The sequence below is a fragment of the Sphaerodactylus townsendi genome, linkage group LG04 (assembly GCF_021028975.2).
Source record: "Sphaerodactylus townsendi isolate TG3544 linkage group LG04, MPM_Stown_v2.3, whole genome shotgun sequence".
Lineage (NCBI taxonomy): Eukaryota > Metazoa > Chordata > Lepidosauria > Squamata > Sphaerodactylidae > Sphaerodactylus > Sphaerodactylus townsendi.
The window spans coordinates 93,313,910-93,332,703 of NC_059428.1; the positions used below are offsets into that span (position 1 = coordinate 93,313,910).

The 18,794-nt window shown below is 47.0% G+C and overlaps 1 pseudogene; it reads right to left on the reverse strand.

Moving 5' to 3' along the window:
• Positions 1 to 4,986: 4,986 nt before the first annotated feature.
• On the reverse strand, positions 4,987 to 10,148 carry LOC125431338 (annotated as a pseudogene).
• Positions 10,149 to 18,794: the final 8,646 nt, after the last annotated feature.

Below are 18,794 nucleotides of genomic sequence, written 5' to 3' on the forward strand. Positions count from 1 at the left end.
CAGGGAACATACATACAGGGTTGTTTTTTCTAAGGAAAGACACACATACAAATGCATCTATCTGCCCATGGGATCTGGCTCTTGAAACAGCATAACAACTATTCATAAAACAGAAGTGGACTATCCTGTACTCTTAATGGGTGGCACCCACTTTTACGCCAAATAAACAGTACAGTGGTCGTGGGAGTAAGTCACACTTAAGAGGTTGTTCCAAGCAGATTAGTTCAGAATTGCAATTCAAGGACTACTGACGAAAAATAACAATCATAATTCATCATAAATAAAATAATAATCATTTGCAAGTCTGTCTCTTCCTCATTTTCCTAAATATGTGTCGACTTGTTGAGAGGACAGAACTGAAGAGCAGATACACCCAGTGGTGGGATTCAAATAATTTAACAACCGGTTCCGGAGGTGGGATTCAAATAATTTAACAATTGGTTGTTTACAAGCACCATTTTAACAACCGGTTCTGCCAAAATGGTGCGAATCTGCTGAATCCCACCACTGGATAAACCCTTTAAGAAGGAGGAGGAGCTGGCGTCAGAGCATGGATGTAGGTAAGGGGGGTTCTCGGGTTTGAAACCCCCCCCATTCATATCCGAAGCTCCGCCCCTCCCTTTGTGGGTTTTTAAAACATTTTAGTGCTTTGGGGGGTTTTGGCCTGCAGGGGGCACATCGTTTGGGCTAGCAGCACCAAACTTTCAGGGATTGCTTGGGTTTGGTGAGGTTTGGTTCAGGGGGTCCAAAGTTATGGACTCCCAAAGGGGGTGCCCCCATCCTCCATTGTTTCCAATGGGAGCCAATAGAAGATGGGGGCTACAAATTTGAGGGTTCATAACTTTGGAGACCCTGAACCAAACTTCACCAAACCTGGCAGGTATAATCAGGAGAGTCTCTTACTGATACCACCCAGGTCTGGTGAAGTTTGGTCCAGGGGGTCCAAAGCAATGGTCTCCCAAAGGGGGTGTCCCATCCGCCATTGTTTCCAATAGGGAGGTAATAGGATATGGGGCTACATCTTTGAGGGTCCATAACTTTGGACATCCTGAACCAAACTTCACCAAACCTGGGATGTACTATCAGGAGAGTCTCTTATTGATACCACCCAGGTTTTGTGAAGTTTGGTCCAGGGAGTCCAGAGCTATGGACTTCCAAATGGGGTGCCCCATTCCCCATTGTTTCCAATGGGAGCTAATAGGAGATGGGGGCTACACCTTTGAGGTTCAATAACTTTGGACCCCCTGAACCTAACTTCACCAAACCTGGGTGGTATCACTAGGAGATACTCCTAAAGATACCCTGAAAGTTTGGTGCTTCTAGCTTAACAATTGCACCCCTGACAGCAGGCACCCCCCAAATTTCCCCAAATTCTCCTTTTAAATCCACCCCCTTTGGCATGGATTTAAAGGGAGAATATGAGGTCCTCGGTTTAGAAGAAGAAGAGGAGTTTGGATTTATACCCCCCTTTCTCTCCTGTAGGAGACTCAAAGGGGCTTACAATCTCCTTGACCTTCCCTGCTCACAACAAACACCCTGTGAGGTGGGTGGGGCTGAGAGAGCTCCAAAAAGCTGTGACTAGCCCAAGGTCACCCAGCTGGCGTGTGTGGGAGTGCACGGGCTAATCTGAATTCCTCAGATAAGCCTCCCCAGCTCAAGTGGCAGAGCAGGGAATCAAACCCGGTTCCTCCAGATTAGAATACACCTGCTCTTAACCACTACGCCACATTGAAAGTGATGCTGTTTCAGGGTGGGGGATAATCCACCCCAAAACAGCATCACTTTCAATGTTGTTTAACTAGGGACCCCAGATTCTCCCTTTAAGGTGGATTTAAAAGGAGAATTTTGGCTCTCTGGTTTAAACACCATTGAAAGTGATGCTGTTTGGGGGTGGATTCCAGCATCACAGCGGCTGCCCGAGGGAGGGGGGAAAAACTCAGATTTTGCACCAGGCTCCATTTTCCCTCTATGCCTCTGCCCAGAGGAGAGGGGCAGGGCAGGGCAGGGCTGGGCTGGGGAGGGGAGTCTGCCATCCCCAACCTCGGAGAGCTGCTTTGATAAGCGCTAGGCCAGGGGCAGGGCTTGGGGAGGCGTGGCCATGCCCTTGGGGCGGGTGGGGGTGTGGCCCCCCCGACCCCCCCTAAAAAATCTATACCTACATCCTTGCGTCAGAGAAGCCTTAAATTACAAAGGAACAGAAAAGACCAGACTTTAAAAACTGCGCTGGAATCTGACTCATTGCAGCAAATTTATCCCTGTTGCCCACTGTAAAGAGACAGATATTGCAGCCCTTTCTTCAAGATTAGGGACTTACTTTTGCAGGAGTTGATCCTATTTCTTGCAAAGCATGATTGGAGGAAAGTGCAAAACAAGGGTGGGTACGAGGCTCCCAGTAATTGGTATCCTGGGAAGGAACTGGAGGTCCTTTGTACCAGATTTGTTTTGGATACAAGGATGCCAAAGTTTGCTGTCACTCAAATATTCGGCAACAACCATTCCATTTCCCCAGATTGCTGGCCCAGCCCACCAGGTTAGAGGAGCCAAGTAGGAGGCATATTTGCAACTCCCTCCTTCCAGGAATCTGCAGCCAAAGAGGATTCTTGCTTTGGAGAGAGCCTGCCGCTCAGTGGTGGTGGAGGAGCAATAAAAACTGACAGGGAAGCATGGGGAGTCCCTAAAATTGGGGCAGATGGGGATGGGCAGTTTACTACTTTGAGCACTGCCTAGCCCTGGGACCTATTCAGAGTGTCAGAATTTCTATGTGCAAGAATCAGTGTCAGGGTCTTAAGTTAATTCCTACACAACTGCACAGAAGGCAACAGTCGTCTTTTGGTGTGTTTTTCCTTCCTTCGTTCCCCAAAACAGCAAAAGCATTGGCTACCATCCTTCGAAGTTTGTTTACATCATAATAGTCATCAGCTGCAACGCAATTAAATAGGTGGTATAGTAAAGGAAGGTGTGTATTTCTGAAAGTATCAGGGCCCAAAGAGGCATGATGTGAAGAGTAGTGTGATCACATCTGCCAAGCATTTTAATATTGCTGTATATGAAGCCCTGATACAAATCAGGATCACAAAGAGAACAGGCATTTAATGCTTTCTTCCTGTGCTGTTTCCTTCCATCTCAAATGTGTTCCCAACAGAGTGAGGTTTGCCCTGCTAGGCCAAATACATATTTTTCCTTGCCTATATATCTATAATAAAGAACTGGATGTATTGCATTGAGCCCTGCATCTCCCCTTACTGAAAACAGACCTATTTAATAAAACAATAAAACAGCACAAAGGACACAGCTAACTGCTCATGAGTGTGTGCATGATTTGGGATCGTTTCAAATGCTTGCTAGCTGCTAAGTGAAAATTGCTCTGTACATTGCACTGAATGGTTATGCTTTGGAATAAGATACCTTTGGGGGAGAGATGTTTCACTGTGAATCTCTGACATATCTCATTTCAAATGTAGCATAAGGAGCAAGATTATAGAAGGAAAGACTGCATGCCACAAGCATTGCCTTTCTGTAGATTGCTGCTAATACACAATTAACCCTATCCCACCACTCCACTCAACAAAGATGGAAACCTTCCTCCAATTTAACTTTTCTCTTGATCAGATTCATGCTGGTCTCTCTTCCTGCTCAGCTGCACACCCAACTGGGCATTTGTTGGTGATACTCAACATACAGCAATAAGGTATTTTGTGTCCCTGCCCTGCCTCCCACTCTCTCAAGGGATCCATCAGCCAGAGCTTGTAACACACCCTGTCTTGCAACATATCTCCACAGTGCAGTGAGTTGGCTGCTCCTTCTTACTGTATGTCTCATCCTGGAGGTAAGAGAAGCCCCAACCCACATCGTGCAGCGAAACATTGTGGTTGAAGCGCTGAGACACTGAATGCAAATAAAGCAACTGCTATATGGAGCATAGCTCTGTTTGCACTGTCTGACATGCTGACTGAACTGCAAGGGCATCTAGACTTTTTAATGGAGGAAATCCACCTAATATTCCCCGCAGGTGGCAGTCCAGTGTGGTAAGAGACAGACAGCACAGTAGAGCAGAGCACTTATCTGGAAGACCCACCCAGGTTGCAATCCCCATTATGCCATGAGAGCTTGCTGAGTCACCTTGGGCCAGCTACATACACAATTTAACCTACTCCACAAGGATGTTGTGAAAACAAAATGCAAGGAAGGGAGAATTATGTGGTGAGTTGCTCTGGGCCCCCACTGGGAAGAAAAGCAAGATATAAATATCTCAATATAAAATGAATACGACTACTTGAATAGTGTGCACTGAATTGACATTAAAGCCATTCCAAGGTGAAGCAATTGAAACATAGCAACACCCTATATTGCTTTCTATAACATTGCTCCTCCCTTTCTTTCATCCTCATTTGCTGTTGCCCAACTCATGTCAAAATGTAGACTGGAATGTCTTGATGTGTTACTTTGTTCATTATGGATCAAACAGATAACAGCATCACTACAAGGGCACAGAGACACAAAACAGGGTCAGAAAAACTTCCTGAAATTAGCATTTCTTAGAATCCTAGGGAGTCAACTAAAGAATAATTATATAGCCCAGAAGGCTAGTGTGCGTGTGTGTGGTATACTTTCCTTAAAGAACCTGGGACTGGAGGCTCTCTCATTACACTCACACCTGTGTAAAGTCATTCAAAAGAAAACCATAGCACAGAGGTCACACACTGAGGTAAACATGACTGGAAATACGAGCCCAGATCTTTCTGAAGTAAATATGTGTAGCCACCACTCTGGAAATTACCTGCATCCAGCCCAATTCAAAATGTTTATAGTTACTTCTTTCTTTCTTTTTAATGGAGAAACCTCATGTGTTTACTTGTCTTTCTAAAGAAATAAAAATCCACTTTTCAGCTTCACGAACTGCCATCTTCTCAGCAGGTCCTTTCCAGAGAGCTCTGAAGTTCTCAGTATTCAGGGAAGCAGGTGGAGATTCAGCAAAAAAACAAGCCTTTATCCCAACACTGCATCTTCTTCCTCTGACACAGCAATAGTTGGCAGTGCATTGTCAGATTGCTCCATTTCACCTACCTCCTCAACTTGGGTCAAATGCGGAGCACCATATTTATCAATTAACTCAGCCAAGGTTTTGTATTGTGCTTCCTTTCCAGCTGCTGCCTTGGCCTCCATCTGTGCAATTCGTTTCTGCTCTAAGATGAGCATCTCTGCCTGCTCTTTCTCCAGCCACTCCTGCTCTTCACGTTCTCATTCCAGCTCCACCTGTCTCTCTTCTTCAAGCTTCTGCTAGATCAAAAGTTCTTATTTCATTTTTTTTGAACATTTCCACTTCCTTTCAGTCCTCCTCGCACTCACACTCCAGTTCCTCCCTTTCCTTTTTCCCCAAGAAGTCTTCATCCATATTCTTCCTGTATTTGTAAATCCAGAACACCAAGTACTCTATTGAGTCTGCCGGCCAATGTTCGGCCACTTCGGCAAGACCTTCTGCTAAACATGTCTCGGCTGAAAAAAGCATTTTTTAAAGATATGCAGTCTCCATTTTTGCTTCTGATCTGCTGCAAAGATTACTCTGTAGAGAGTTTCCTGGTACAACTGAAACCTTTATGGTCTTTTCTTCTCTCCTCAACCATCCCTGTTGTAGTCATCCCCGCAGGGTCATCGCTAAGGAAGAGGCGAGACGCGGAGGTTTCATCTGGTGGAGAGCGCCAGCAGCGGGAGCGCGGGTGTCCGTGTTCCTAGCGACTCTGCCGCGTGCTGGTTCCTGGCACCTTTTATTATGATTATAGCGGGGGCGTGTAGAAGGGCAGATCGGGGGGAAATCCGGGAGAGCGGGAGAGCGGGAGACTGAGAGATCATCATGTGATGCATGATCTCACCTGGCTGCTACGTGCGGAGAGGAGCATCAGCGTCTGGGCCTAATCCTCACCTGGGGGCAAGACCATTGTCCCTTTGTCTGGGACACCCGGTGGTTGTGAGCCAGGCAGTTCATGACCCGTGACTCATCGGGGGGTGAGGGGTGGGGGAGCGGTGCGACCAGAAGACCGTAGGAGCGCCGGTGTTCCAGCGCTCTACTTACGGTGCTGCTGGGTCAGCAGCTCATCCCTACATCTCCTCCTTTTTTACCTTTAGAAGGGGGCGATTTAAAGGGACGCTCACCTCCTCCGCCGTTTGGCCAAGCTGGCCGAGCTGCTTGTGCAACATTAGAACTTGGTTGCGATGTAAGGGAAAGTCAAAGGGTTTCTTGCACACGTTACAGGCAAAAGTAGATATGCATCGAGCAAGGCAAACTCCAATAATAAAGCATACAATCAAACCAATGCAGAATTGAACAGTAGTACAGTATCTGGCAACTCATGCACTTTCATATGAATCAACAATGACAAACAATCAATGGCGGCACGATTATCTAAGGTCGCTTGGCGAAGCTCCTGTTGCTCGGAGACCAGAGCATCCAAGGCAGTTGAGGTAGAATTGGTGGACTTCGCAAGGGCACAGGCCAGAACGGCCGATAGTCTTGGTGTTACAGGAAATAAGTCCGGGGATTCCCACAAGGGAAGTCGCGAGGGAAACATACTCCGCCTTGGCTAGAGCCGCCGCGTCGCTCCGGCAAAAAGGGGGGGCCAAAGGGAAGGGGGAGCGACGGCGGCGCGTGGGCTTCCGGGGTGGAGCCTGAGGCAGGACGATGGTGAGGCGGCAGCAGAGAGTTCCGGCAGACGGATGCAACAACAACAAATAACATAACTTCTAAAATTAAAGCATGCAATAACTTCCATGATCAGCTGGGTTACAGTACTCAATAATTCCTTTGGAGGTCGGCTCCAAAGGGCATCATGTAGATGGAAACAATAAACATAGCTAAACAATACAAAGGCTAGGTGATGAAAGGAAAAGGGGGGCAGCCCATGGCTGCATAATTGTCCAATGCACGGCTCTTGCTGTTTGGCCACCAAAGCCTTTAGAGCGATGGTGGTAGAGTCCATGGATTTCTCAAGAACGTAGAGAGAGAGCTACTGATAGTCTTTAGCATTGCAAGTTCAGTGACTCTCACGAGCAAGGCTGCGAGAGAAGGCATGTTCCGATAACAATCAGGTGGCTGGCAAAAGCGGAGAGTTCCAAAGGTTAACCTATCAGGACTGTTCCTGGCTGCAACTTCAAACTCCAGCCAGCTGCAGAGAGGGAGAGAGAATGGCGGCTGTAGATGAGGAGCAGCGACACACAGCGTCAACCTCTGAGTCATAGCTGGCCCAGGCAGAAGGGATCTAAAACATTGGCGGCGGCAGCTTAATTGCTCCCAGATGTTGGTCTGGTCAAAACTCATCAGGGGGTGGCCGACTGCCACCGGCAGGAGGCAGCAGAGCAGGCAGAGAATGGTGACTGCCGAGTTGGCGGTGATGATCGCGAAGATGGCAGCACAGAGACCCTCGGGTGTCTCGGGATAGCCTTGCTGGGCGCAGCAGCTCCCCGAAGCTTGGCTGGTGGTTGCCTTGACATCCCCAGGTCATCCGGTCTTTGGACCGTCCGAGGCGTCGGGCGGGCGACGCTCCGTTGGGGCCGCGGGGCGGGATCCTCCAGTGAGATCTGTTCCATCTCCGGGATAGGGTTGGTTTCCTCCTGGCGCCATTCCATGGGCTGGCCGGTCATGGCGAAGTCCGGAATCCACAGGGGACCTGTAGGAAGAAGGACTGAAACACACCCCCTTCCCAGGTTATGGGAGGGCGGGTCCCGCCAGGCTCGGTTCTAGAGCCGGATGGCGGGAGGTCAAGATCGAAGTTTTTGTTTGAGTTAGAATTTAATATAAGAAGGCTTATTTTGCAGCCTGCGTGAAGGTTGCTTTTAATGCAATCTACTGGGGCCAGCCTACTCCTCTTTCTTTAAATTGTTTGACAGGAAGGGCAGAGGGTAGGCGATCCTGATGGAAGCTGGCTTCAGAGCGCCATCAGGGTGCATCAAAGCCAGGGTCCGAGCCTCGAGGGAGGAGGGGCTAGCGGACCCTGAGCTGAACTGTGGGTGTGCATGCTTAATTTGCAACACAAAGGAGGGCTTGGATGTGCTTTTGGGTGATGGATGTATCCGGGAGACAAGCAATCAGGCGATTAGGGGTAAATTTCACACACAAAGGGGGAGGGGGGTCTTTCTTTGCGGGGAAAATGTACTTTACCGTGACCTTGATGGTTAACGCCGAGAGGCTGGAATGGTGCTGGAATTTGTAATCGAATTATCTTGGGAGATGCTGCCCGCCGAGACCGCCTCGCTTAAGGGGCGGCTTCGGTCGAGCCGCCAGGGCCTGCAAGCTGAATTCATACAGCTGCCCCATGCGCTTTGGCAAACACTCACCCACCGAGAGCATGAGGGGATCGGTGTTTGCAGCAACCCCTTAACTTGGGGCCTGTCCTGGCAGTGCTGCGGTACCAGGATGGGCCCAGATTTTAATCCAGGGAGGGCCAGTCAGCCAATTGGCCCTCCCGCTTTTGCTGGTTGAAAAAATAGAAGGAGAGGGAGAGGGGAGAGGAAAACAGCTCCTGGGCAGAATTTAGGGAGTGAATTCAGGAGACAATACAAAGGGCACGATGAAGAAAGAAAAAGGGGGGGAGGTTTTGGAACTTTACCTTCCCTCCTGTAAGGGAGACCTTGGGCGGTTTGAACTCGCTTCCTACCTTCACAGCGGAGGCTGTGTAAGGTAGGTGTGGCTGAGAGAGCCCCCAGGCATGGTGCCGAGCCAGGCGTCCCCAGCGGAAAATGGGGGAGCACGGAAATAATTCGGGCTCCATATATAAACTTGTGCTACGCCAATGTGGTAATGTAGGCTCAGACAGCCAAAGAAAAGGGTTCTCAAGGAAAAGCTTTAAAGAAGAATTTGAGGGTTTAACTAAGATGGAGGCGGCTCGAAGCAGGCTCCACAGGCATCCTAGGGAACATCTTGCTGAAGCTGTGTCCCGCTCAAGGCTGATGCTGTAATGGGTGAAACCTTTCAGGGCACTGGCACACATAATCAAAAGGAGAAAAACTTTAATTGAGGCACAAGAGCGTGAAGCTTAGAAGCTAATGGAAAAATCCCTCTTATGAGGGAAAACTTAGGGTCTCTGAGAAGGGGGGCAAGACATACAGAACATATATAGGCATACAGAGCACATATAAAGTAATGAGGAGGATTGCATCTCTGATTTGAGGTCTTGCTCTCTGGATCTTGCAGGGCGATTCCTTTGCAGGCTGCGATCCTGCTTTCCCCCCTGAGGTACTGACGATTTTGCTGCCACTGGGAGCTTTGAGCTTAGGGCTTTGCACAGGCTCAGAGGCTATGAGATCTGGTTTGAACCTTACAGCTGGAGAGGGCCAAGGGGGCTTCTTCTTCATGAAGGACTTTGGGCTTAAGGCCATTGTGCGAGCATCTTCCCCTTTCCATGCCTCATTGTCCTGTAGATTGGCTATGGGGCATTCTGAGGAGGGTTCAAAATGGCAGTCCTCTTGGTTAATGAGACGGACTGGGCATAGTGCCAGAATGTTGGCGTTCTCTTCCGTCAGCATTTCTTTCTGTGGCAATTCAGTGACTGTGGACTCTGCAGAGATTTTGAAATGTGTGCCACTCTGGGGCACTGGCGGAGGCATGGTGACTTTGGAAGTAGAAGGGGTTAGCAGAGCAGGAAGTATAGACGTAGGGGGGAGCAAGCAACGAGATTTAGATTAGCTGAACTTAGATCAGACTCGAGTGAAAGCATAGGGGCAGGATGATCGGATGAACTTGGCAGTTCCTGCGGGATGTTTGTCCACACCTGGATGTGGATGGCTCCCTGGTGCGTGGAGTCGATGACCCCTGGGATGATGAGCAATCCCTGTTCAGTGGCAGAAGCTTTTGGCAAGACCAGCCCAATGGTCTCCGTGGGGATGGGATCACTACACTGAGCTGGAGCACTGAAGATCTCATAGGGGAGCTCCGGGGGAAGGGTTTGAGGTGCGGACCTTGGTTCCGGGCTGGGGAGATGCCCGGGTGCGGGCCTCCCCAGCGGGCATTGGGAGCACCTGGTCTTAGACCTCCCTGGGGGTCTTCGCCCTCTGGAGACCCCCTTCCAGACGGGCTGTAGGCCCCCCACCGGCAGCCTACAATCCTTACGGAAGTGTCCTGGCTTGTTGTAATTGAAACACTCGCCTTCGGGCTGTCTCATGGCAGCGGAGAGGGCTGCTGCTAGAAGGCTGGCTTGATGGGTGAAAGACCCGATATCCTGGCAAGCCTTAAGCATGTCGGCCAGTTCGGGTTCCTACTCTAGACCTGTGACTGCTTTGGCGCACTCAGCGGAGGCCTTCTCTTTGGCACGGCACTTACAGAGTTCGCCCTGGGCCTCCTCGTTGTCAACCTGCCTTTTGAGGGCCTCCTGGAGCCTGTTCACGAATTCGCATAGGGCTCCTGAGGCTTCTGCCGACGCTAGAAAAGCTTTGGGCTGGCCGTCCGGTGCTGGGGACTTTCAAAAACGCCTTTGTAAAGCATTCAGAGGCGCATCGTAAGGGTGGCTCCGCAGGACAATTTGTGCGCTGGGGTTAGTGAAAGCTTCGCGAGCCATAAAGCTGCGCATGGCGGTGTAGGCGCCGCCAGAGGCTGCTCCTCTGCTTATGCACCGCTGGCGGTAATTTGCTTTCCCAGATCACATACTGTGCGGGGTTTAAAAGCATGCGAAAGGTGGTTTTCCAGTCCTCCGGAACCATTAGGTGGTTCCTGGCGACTGCTTCCAACATGCCTCTCACATAGGGGCTGGTGATTCCTACGTCCCGCATTGCCTTGCGGAGCTCAGTGAGAATGTTATAACCTAGGGGGCGGTACTCGACAACTCGCCGAATGATGCCATCCTCCCCCTCGTTATCTGTGTAGTGGACGGGGCACATGGCAAGGATGTCGGCATCATCTTCCGTCAGGGTTTCCTTCTTTTGCAGATCGTGGCTAATACGCTCTGTTAGGGTTTTGAAACCCGCGCCATTACATGGCGCCAACGGAGGTGCGGTGGCTTTAGAAAATGAAGGCGGAGCAAAGGGAGGAGGCGGCCAAGCCGCGGGAGAATTTGAAGGAGGTGGGGAAGCAAGGGAGGCAGAGGGAGGACAGGCGTCCAATTTAGTGGATAGAGAAAATTCCGGGGGTGAAACTGAAGCTGAAGGGTCGAAAGGAGGGCGATCTACAGCAAGGGAGCCATAGACCTGCAGGCTGATGGCGACATAACATTGCCTCCACGTCAGTAGCAGTGATATCGGCGCGCGAGGCTCTGTGTGAAGAGTGCGCCCGATGTTTTCCCAATCCTTAAGGTTCAATGTCCCCCCTTTCTGGGTACCATGGACATTGAGCTTCAATCTCCTCAACCAATTTGCGCAGCTCCCCTCTCTTTATGGAGACCCTGCCGCATTTCGCTAGCGCTTTCAATTCGCTAACGTGCTTGTCATAAGCCCTGCTTTTGCAAGCTCCCATACTTACCGTTGGTTCGGCCAGACGAGAGAGTGTCCTAGAACTCGAGTCCCTGGATGCGCCGATCCAGCCGGGACGGGCGGTACCGAGAGGTGGGTCCCTGGATGCGCCGATCCAGCGGACGTCGGTACCGCGGCCCTTTCCCAGGCGACGGTAAGCAGGGTGGAGGTTTGAGGATTCCCGGGTTTCGGCACCAGCTTGTAGTCATCCCCGCAGGGTCGTCGCTAAGGAAGAGGCGAGACGTGGAGGTTTCATCTGGTGGAGAGCGCCAGCAGCGGGAGCGCGGGTGTCCGTGTTCCTAGCGACTCTGCCGCGTGCTGGTTCCTGGCACCTTTTATTATGATTATAGTGGGGGCGTGTAGAAGGGCGGATCGGGGGGAAATCCGGGAGAGCGGGAGAGCGGGAGACTGAGAGATCATCATGTGATGCATGATCTCACCTGGCTACTACGTGCGGAGAGGAGCATCAGCGTCTGGGCCTAATCCTCACCTGGGGGCAAGACCATTGTCCCTTTGTCTGGGACACCCGGTGGTTGTGAGCCAGGCAGTTCATGACCCGTGACTCATCGGGGGGTGAGGGGTGGGGGAGCGGTGCGACCAGAAGACCGTAGGAGCGCCGGTGTTCCAGCGCTCTACTTACGGTGCTGCTGGGTCAGCAGCTCATCCCTACACCTGTGAATAAATCTATGTTGGAACCCAGACTGTTCAATCTGGATGTTTTGCTTTTAGTTACTTTTGAAAGCCTTACATAATGTGAAACCAGGGCACTTCAAAGGTCTGCAATAAATGTATGAACACCAGTGACACCACAGGCAGAAGGTGATACCACAGGAAGGACTTAGCTTCTCTGCTCTGTTGTTAGCCCTCCAGAATAACTGGTTGGCTACTGTGACACAAGATGCTGGACTAGATGGACCACTGGCCTGATTCAGCAGCTATTTCCTTATGTTTTGCTGGTTCCTATATGACTTTAAGATCAGTTAAGATCTCCCCCATTTCATATTTCACCCTGTGTCCCCTACCTTTGAACCAGAAGTCAATGATCACTATAAAAAATACCCCCTCTATAGTGGCCCCTCTGTAACAGAAACCCTCCTCAAGGTTATCCGCTTAGTTTTGTTATCTGTAGGGGCTAGGTTAAATAATCTTCTGTTTACAAAGATTTTGGTTAATCAGAGTGGAGCTGTTTTATTTACTCAACTTTTCAGCCTCTCCCTTTTGGTTGCCACAACTAAGAAATGCAAGGACTGAGAATTTACAGTACTGTACAGAAGTAACAAACAAGGGTCATAACAATCAGAAGGGGGAAGAATGGAAGACTGCAGCTATTCAGCAGTGATTTTGGGGGGACCAAGTGCAAAAATCATGAGGATCCATGAGGATCTGTGTTTTTCAAGCAGGTTTTTGCAGTGCCACAGAGCTTGGGATGCATGATTGTTTTGGTGCTGCCTGTAAACTAAGACATACTCTATTGTTTCATGGTGATTTAATTTCATTCGAATGGGAAAATCGTATGAATTCATGAGGATCATGAGGATTTTCCATTTCATTCAAATGGAAAAATCATATGAATTCATGAAAATCCATTTAAAATCAACTAGATCCAGCAGGTTTTTGCACCACTGCAGCACCACAAGTGTGGGATGTGTGTGTGTTCAGACATGTGGCTAAGGGCTTGAGCTGTGATGTGCTGGTGATTTTGGGGTGAAGTGAAAAAATCATGAGGATCCATGCTTTTAACCATGTTTTTGTGCCACTTGACTATTAGTCTAATTGGCCTACCTCTAAAGGAATGGGATCCTACTCCTACAGTGAAAAGATGGTTAATGATAAATCACAGCCAATTAAGAAAAACCTATTAATAGTCTTGGGCGGTCCAGGAATAGGTGTTAGTTGCTTTCTAACACAAGCACAGGGAACAGAAACTAACAAAGAAGGAAACGGCTGTTTCAAACACAAGGCAAGGCAATTATTCCACCTTAAAGTACAAAACCACCCTGTGGACCATTGTGACTCAAATGGAGAAGAAGAGTTTGGATTTATAGTTCGCTTTTTTCAACTATAAGAAGACTCAAAGAAGCTAACAAACTCGTTCCCTTCCACAACAGACACCTTATGAGGTAGGTGAGGCTAAGAGTGTTCTGAGAAAACTGTGACTACCCCAAGGTTACCCAGCAGGCTTCGTGTGTAAGAGCAGCAAAACAAATCTAGTGCGCTAGAAAAGACTCTGCTGCTCATGTGGAGGAGTGAGGAAACAAATCTACATGTTGTTACCCAAAATGCTGGGGCCTGTCCCTTTTAGAGTGTAGAATTAGTGAGGGTAGACATTGTTTAATGGGAGGAGGCAACTAATACAAGATCTTTTCCACCAGAGTTTACAAAGGAGATTTTCATAAGAAATCCACAGGAATCCGGAATAAAATTTAACAAGTTTTATTAGAAAAAGTAAAATAATAAACAAACTATCACACAAATGATGAAGCACAGAGAATTCACACAGTTCTAGGATATAGGTAGAGTTGAGGGTAAAGATTTGGAACAGATTGGGATTTGGGGGGAATAAGGTGATAATTACCTGGTCTGATGAGTATTGTTCAATAACATGCTTTGAGCTCTGATAGACACAGGGTAGAAAGACAGTGTTTGGGACAGTATAAACCAGACAGAGAATAGTCCAGGAAAATACTGAACATCTTGTACTGGTCGGACAGTTTAGTTATATGCTAGGATTATACTAATCTTCCCAGGAGAAAGACTGTTCCTGTTCTCTGGAGGAGAAACAAAAGAAGGATGCTTAGGCTTAATGCTCTAAGCCCAGGGAGTACCTGGAGATGATTAGATTTTGGGGAACTGATACAATTACAGCTCCAGGATCATGCAAATGCAAGAGGTGGTCTTTTGGAAAAATTGTCAGGAAATATCAAGATTGGATTAATACATTGAAAAATGGCTGAAAGGAAGTTTTGATTAGATTAGGTTTTGGGGTAGGGCGGGCTAAAATAAATAAATAATAAACACCTTTTGTTTCGCAGAGACAGGTGTGTCAAGGTAGAGGTAGAAACTGGCTTTTACCAGGCTGGAGGCTTTTCCTTTTCCTAATTGCTTTGCTTGTTAATGTTGGCAGGAGACTCATCCAGACAGATTTTTGGCCCTTATTGATATCACTGAGCCAATGCAGGGATGGCTTCCATCTTGGCACTGCACTGCTAGCTAGCTCTAAGGCTGGCAAGATAGGTAGCGACACTGAAAAATAGGCCTCCACTATGCACCATAGGTCCCTCTAGTAACAATGCCAGCAGGAAGTTGGTACATTTTTTCATACATGGTAGACCTGCAAAAAAGTCAATAAATACTGATATCTGATACATTCACAAATTATAAGTGTAATAGGAATTCATTTTCCAATGCAGTTAGTTACTTACCTCTTAGGTCTAGAATTTTCTTCTAGTAATACATTAAAATCTTATAATGTATTGTTCCATATGATAACTGCAGTGAGAATAGTTCTGGCTCAACTATGGAAAATGGAACAATTACCAACGATAGAAGACTGGAGGAATAAAGTACAACAACTATATGCTATGGATAGCATAGCACATTAGATAAGGAAATTACCTTACGAAACATATAAGAAAAATTGGGAACCGTGGACGAAATATATTAATAAAACTAAGGATATCTTGATTTCACGGTTGAATATTAAATGGAAACCTAGATTTAAAAGTATACTAGAGAAGTACATTCATATTAGTTAAGATAAGCAGTTAAGATAAGTTAGTTACATTAAGTTTAGTTAAGATAAATTAAGATAAGTATTGCATGAGTTTGATGAATTTATGATTTCTACACTTTGATAGACAATCTAAATAAGATATGCAACATTTATAAAGATGGATGTAGACATATGATTTGTGATCTATACTGATGGAGATGAATGTAACCAAGCATTTATTTTGTATTTTCACCTTTTAAAAATGATTAATTAAAAAAAACAGGCTTCCACTATGGGTCCATCTATTAACAATGTCTGTTTTGCTTTTCTGCAGTGATGATCAAAGAAGGTGAAATCTGGCTGAGCCAGAAGCCTACCCCTTCCCCCCACACACACTCACTGTGCTCTGGCTGTTGTCTCAGTCTGCCTTCTGAAATGGACTGTTGTTCTCAGCCTGCTGCTCCATCTGTAGCTCAGTCCAACTTGGACACTTTCCATCCCAGGAGAAGGACAGTCTGATTCTCTGTGGCTCACAGAGTCTCTAGAGTCCTGTGGCTCACACAGAGTCCTCAACTCCTTCCCCTTCTGCTGATCAATAATGTTTTTTTTCCTAACCTCAGCTTTGTTAGTGTGAGGTATATGTGTTTGGCTGATGTTTTGGATAAATGTTTTGGTTCTCCACATAATTGCTACATACCCTAATATATCTGCCAGTTCTAGGTAAGGCATTGATGTGGTCCCTGGAGACAAAAATAGATATCCATTCTGTTTCTCTGAGAGGTGTGGTCTGGCTACCTACTCCTCCCTTCTCTACTTGCTGAAAAATAGGGGGGAAAGGCTTTCTAAATAAAGGCTAAATGACAGTTTCCATGCAAACACAATGCCAGTACTGTCTACCCCTCCCCCATCCCTGTACAAGCATTCCCACAAAGATTTGTGGCTGGGACATTTGAATAATCATTGGAAAATCACCTGGAGTTGAGGCCTATGCTTTTATTTCCCCCTCCCAAATTAGGAGCTAACGAAACTAGTGGGCTACAATATTTCCATGTTGGCTTCAGTACAATGTACCTCTAATTTGAGGGGTTCCATCTGCATGACAGGAGCTTCACTTCCGACCCTGCCTCACTCACTTTCCTGCTGATTAGAATGGGGATGTGCTGGTATGAAGGACAGGAATGGGCTACCGGAACATGGGAAGGGGCTCCTTGGACCTTCTTAGAATGACAAAGATCTCCCATGGGCAACGGCGTACCTAGGGGGGTAGGAGGGGCTTGAGATAGAGGTGCCATTTGCCTGGGTCATGTGAGAGGCGCATTTGGTAGCCCACTGTCCCACTGCTGCCACCCGCTTCTTGACCTGCTCGCCTGCCAGCCCAATGCAATTTGGAGGTGAAGGTGCAATTTTGGGGGGAGGGTGAAACTTGGGGGGGTAGCACATCATCAGCACTTGCCCTGGGTGCCATTTCCTACAGGTACTCCTCTGTCCATGGGTACTTAGGAGACACTGAAACACTCCTGCATTGTTGGGTAAACCTACCATGGCACCAAGATGTAGGTCCCGGTTCCAAGGTTGCCTGACCAAGGACCCAAATTGACATGGTCAGAATAAACAGGAGGTCCCAAGTCTGCCTGAAAGCACAAGAGATTTCTGACAATACAGTTCCCTGGAGAGTCAGCCCTCTCCAAGGACAGAAAAAAGGCAGTCGTCCCAATTGGACAGCCAGAGGAACAGCGCCTCATCTGCCATATGTTGGAATTTACAGCCTTGCTTGCAGACAGCAGCAGGGAATTCTAGGATATATCTACGAACATTCTAAAGGTGAGTTGGAAACAGTTGCTCTCTGTCCCTGCTGAGGAGAAGATGTTTGCTTAGTGTGTTCTGTTAACCAAAGCCATGTAAAGCAGGCTCTGACAGAAATGTTTAAAATTGTAGACTTTGACTGAAATTGTAACCAAATGATGAACTGTGAATGTATCGATGTATAAGTGATACTTTGTGTATATATTCTATTTCTCTCTCAGTTTAAGTAAAGCTCTCTCATGTTTAATGATTTCTGAGGTAAAAAGACTGGTCTTTAGCTAGGTAACTGTTCCTATCATAAAGTAAAGCTCTCTCATGTTTAATGATTTCTGAGGTAAAAAGACTGGTCTTTAGCTAGGTAACTGTTCCTATCGTAAAGTGGCGCACAACGCTACATTCTGCCTGTAACACTGCTAACAGGATTGTATAGAAATATAGGCACGGCGCCTCTTGTGTCATATGTGTTCCTGTGCCCCCTTTTAGGTGATGGCACCCTTTGTCCTATATGGGCCAATGGCCTAATTGCGGTTTCCACTGGAGAGGGATTGCTGGAGCCGTTGCCATCTCTGTCATCTGCCCAGAACAAACGGCAGGACTCAGTTCGTTTAAGAAGGTGGGAGGGTGCTGCAGACACAGAGCCTCCATCCCTGGTCATGCCCCTTCCCTTATATGTGCCATGCACGAGGCCAGGCAAAACCCGACACCCCCAGGTCTGCCAGCCCCTGATTGGGTCTGCTTGGCCTATCGCAACAAAACATCTGCCTGGGATGCTACAGTACAGTTACAACCTCAGAAACCCAGGTACATACTGTTTCCTGCTAGTCAGTCATTAACTGAGCCCTTTGAGGGAGAGCAGTATATAAATAGAATAATACAATACAATATTATACTACTCCTTCAGAAAGCAGACTAGCAGCCCCATGATTACGCTGGCAACCAGCCAGAGCACTGCAGCCAACTCTCAAGACTGCACAAAATTTAGCAAATTACCAGAGAACAGCTACAGCTCTGTTTTCAAGTGTCAGGAAATAGAAGTGTTCTGAACACACAGTTCTGCAAGCTACGCTTTATTAGGAAAGGAATGATTTCAATAACAGAAAAGGCCATAACCTATATGTTAGCAAATTAAACTCTATCTCAAATATTTGTGTGATATTTAGCTTTACTTTCCCTGCATCTGTTACCCTTTAAACTTTCCCAGAAAAAACAGACTTTCCAAACTGGTAAATCTTTTTTTTAAATAGTTTATTTAGATTTCAACATAAAATAGCAAGCAAAATAAAAATAGCAGTACATACAAAATTGACAGTCTCTGGGTACGTATAAGAAAGATATAGCATTAGTTATAATAGTGACATTTGTTAGTTTTGCTTCTTTGTTAACGTTGTGTCTTCTTGACTTTGAAGCTTTGATATTTGTTCCCATATTAACATGTTAGTTCGTATATTCATTGTCTACTGCTATGACTCTAAAGTAGAATTTGAATGATATACATAAGGGGAGGGGAGAAGAAAAGAACGGAAAAGGGAAAGAGGCAGGAAAGAAAAAGTGTTTAGTCTTCACAATTATATTACATTTTTGTCTGCATTTTTACTAAGACGGATTACTATGTTAGTTAAAGGAAGAATCTCAGAAGAGCCATAGAGATGAAAGAAGGTAGAATTATATAAAGTAGGATCCCGCCTCCAACACCTCTAGTGATTGGACTTCTCCTTGAACGCTATAACACCTTATCTAAGTGTTGTTGGAATTCAATCAACTTATCTATAGTTAGTATGCTGGTAATTATTACATTTATTCCTGGAACTTCTTTTTAATACAGTTTCGAAGTTCTATTCTTTGTCATCAAGAT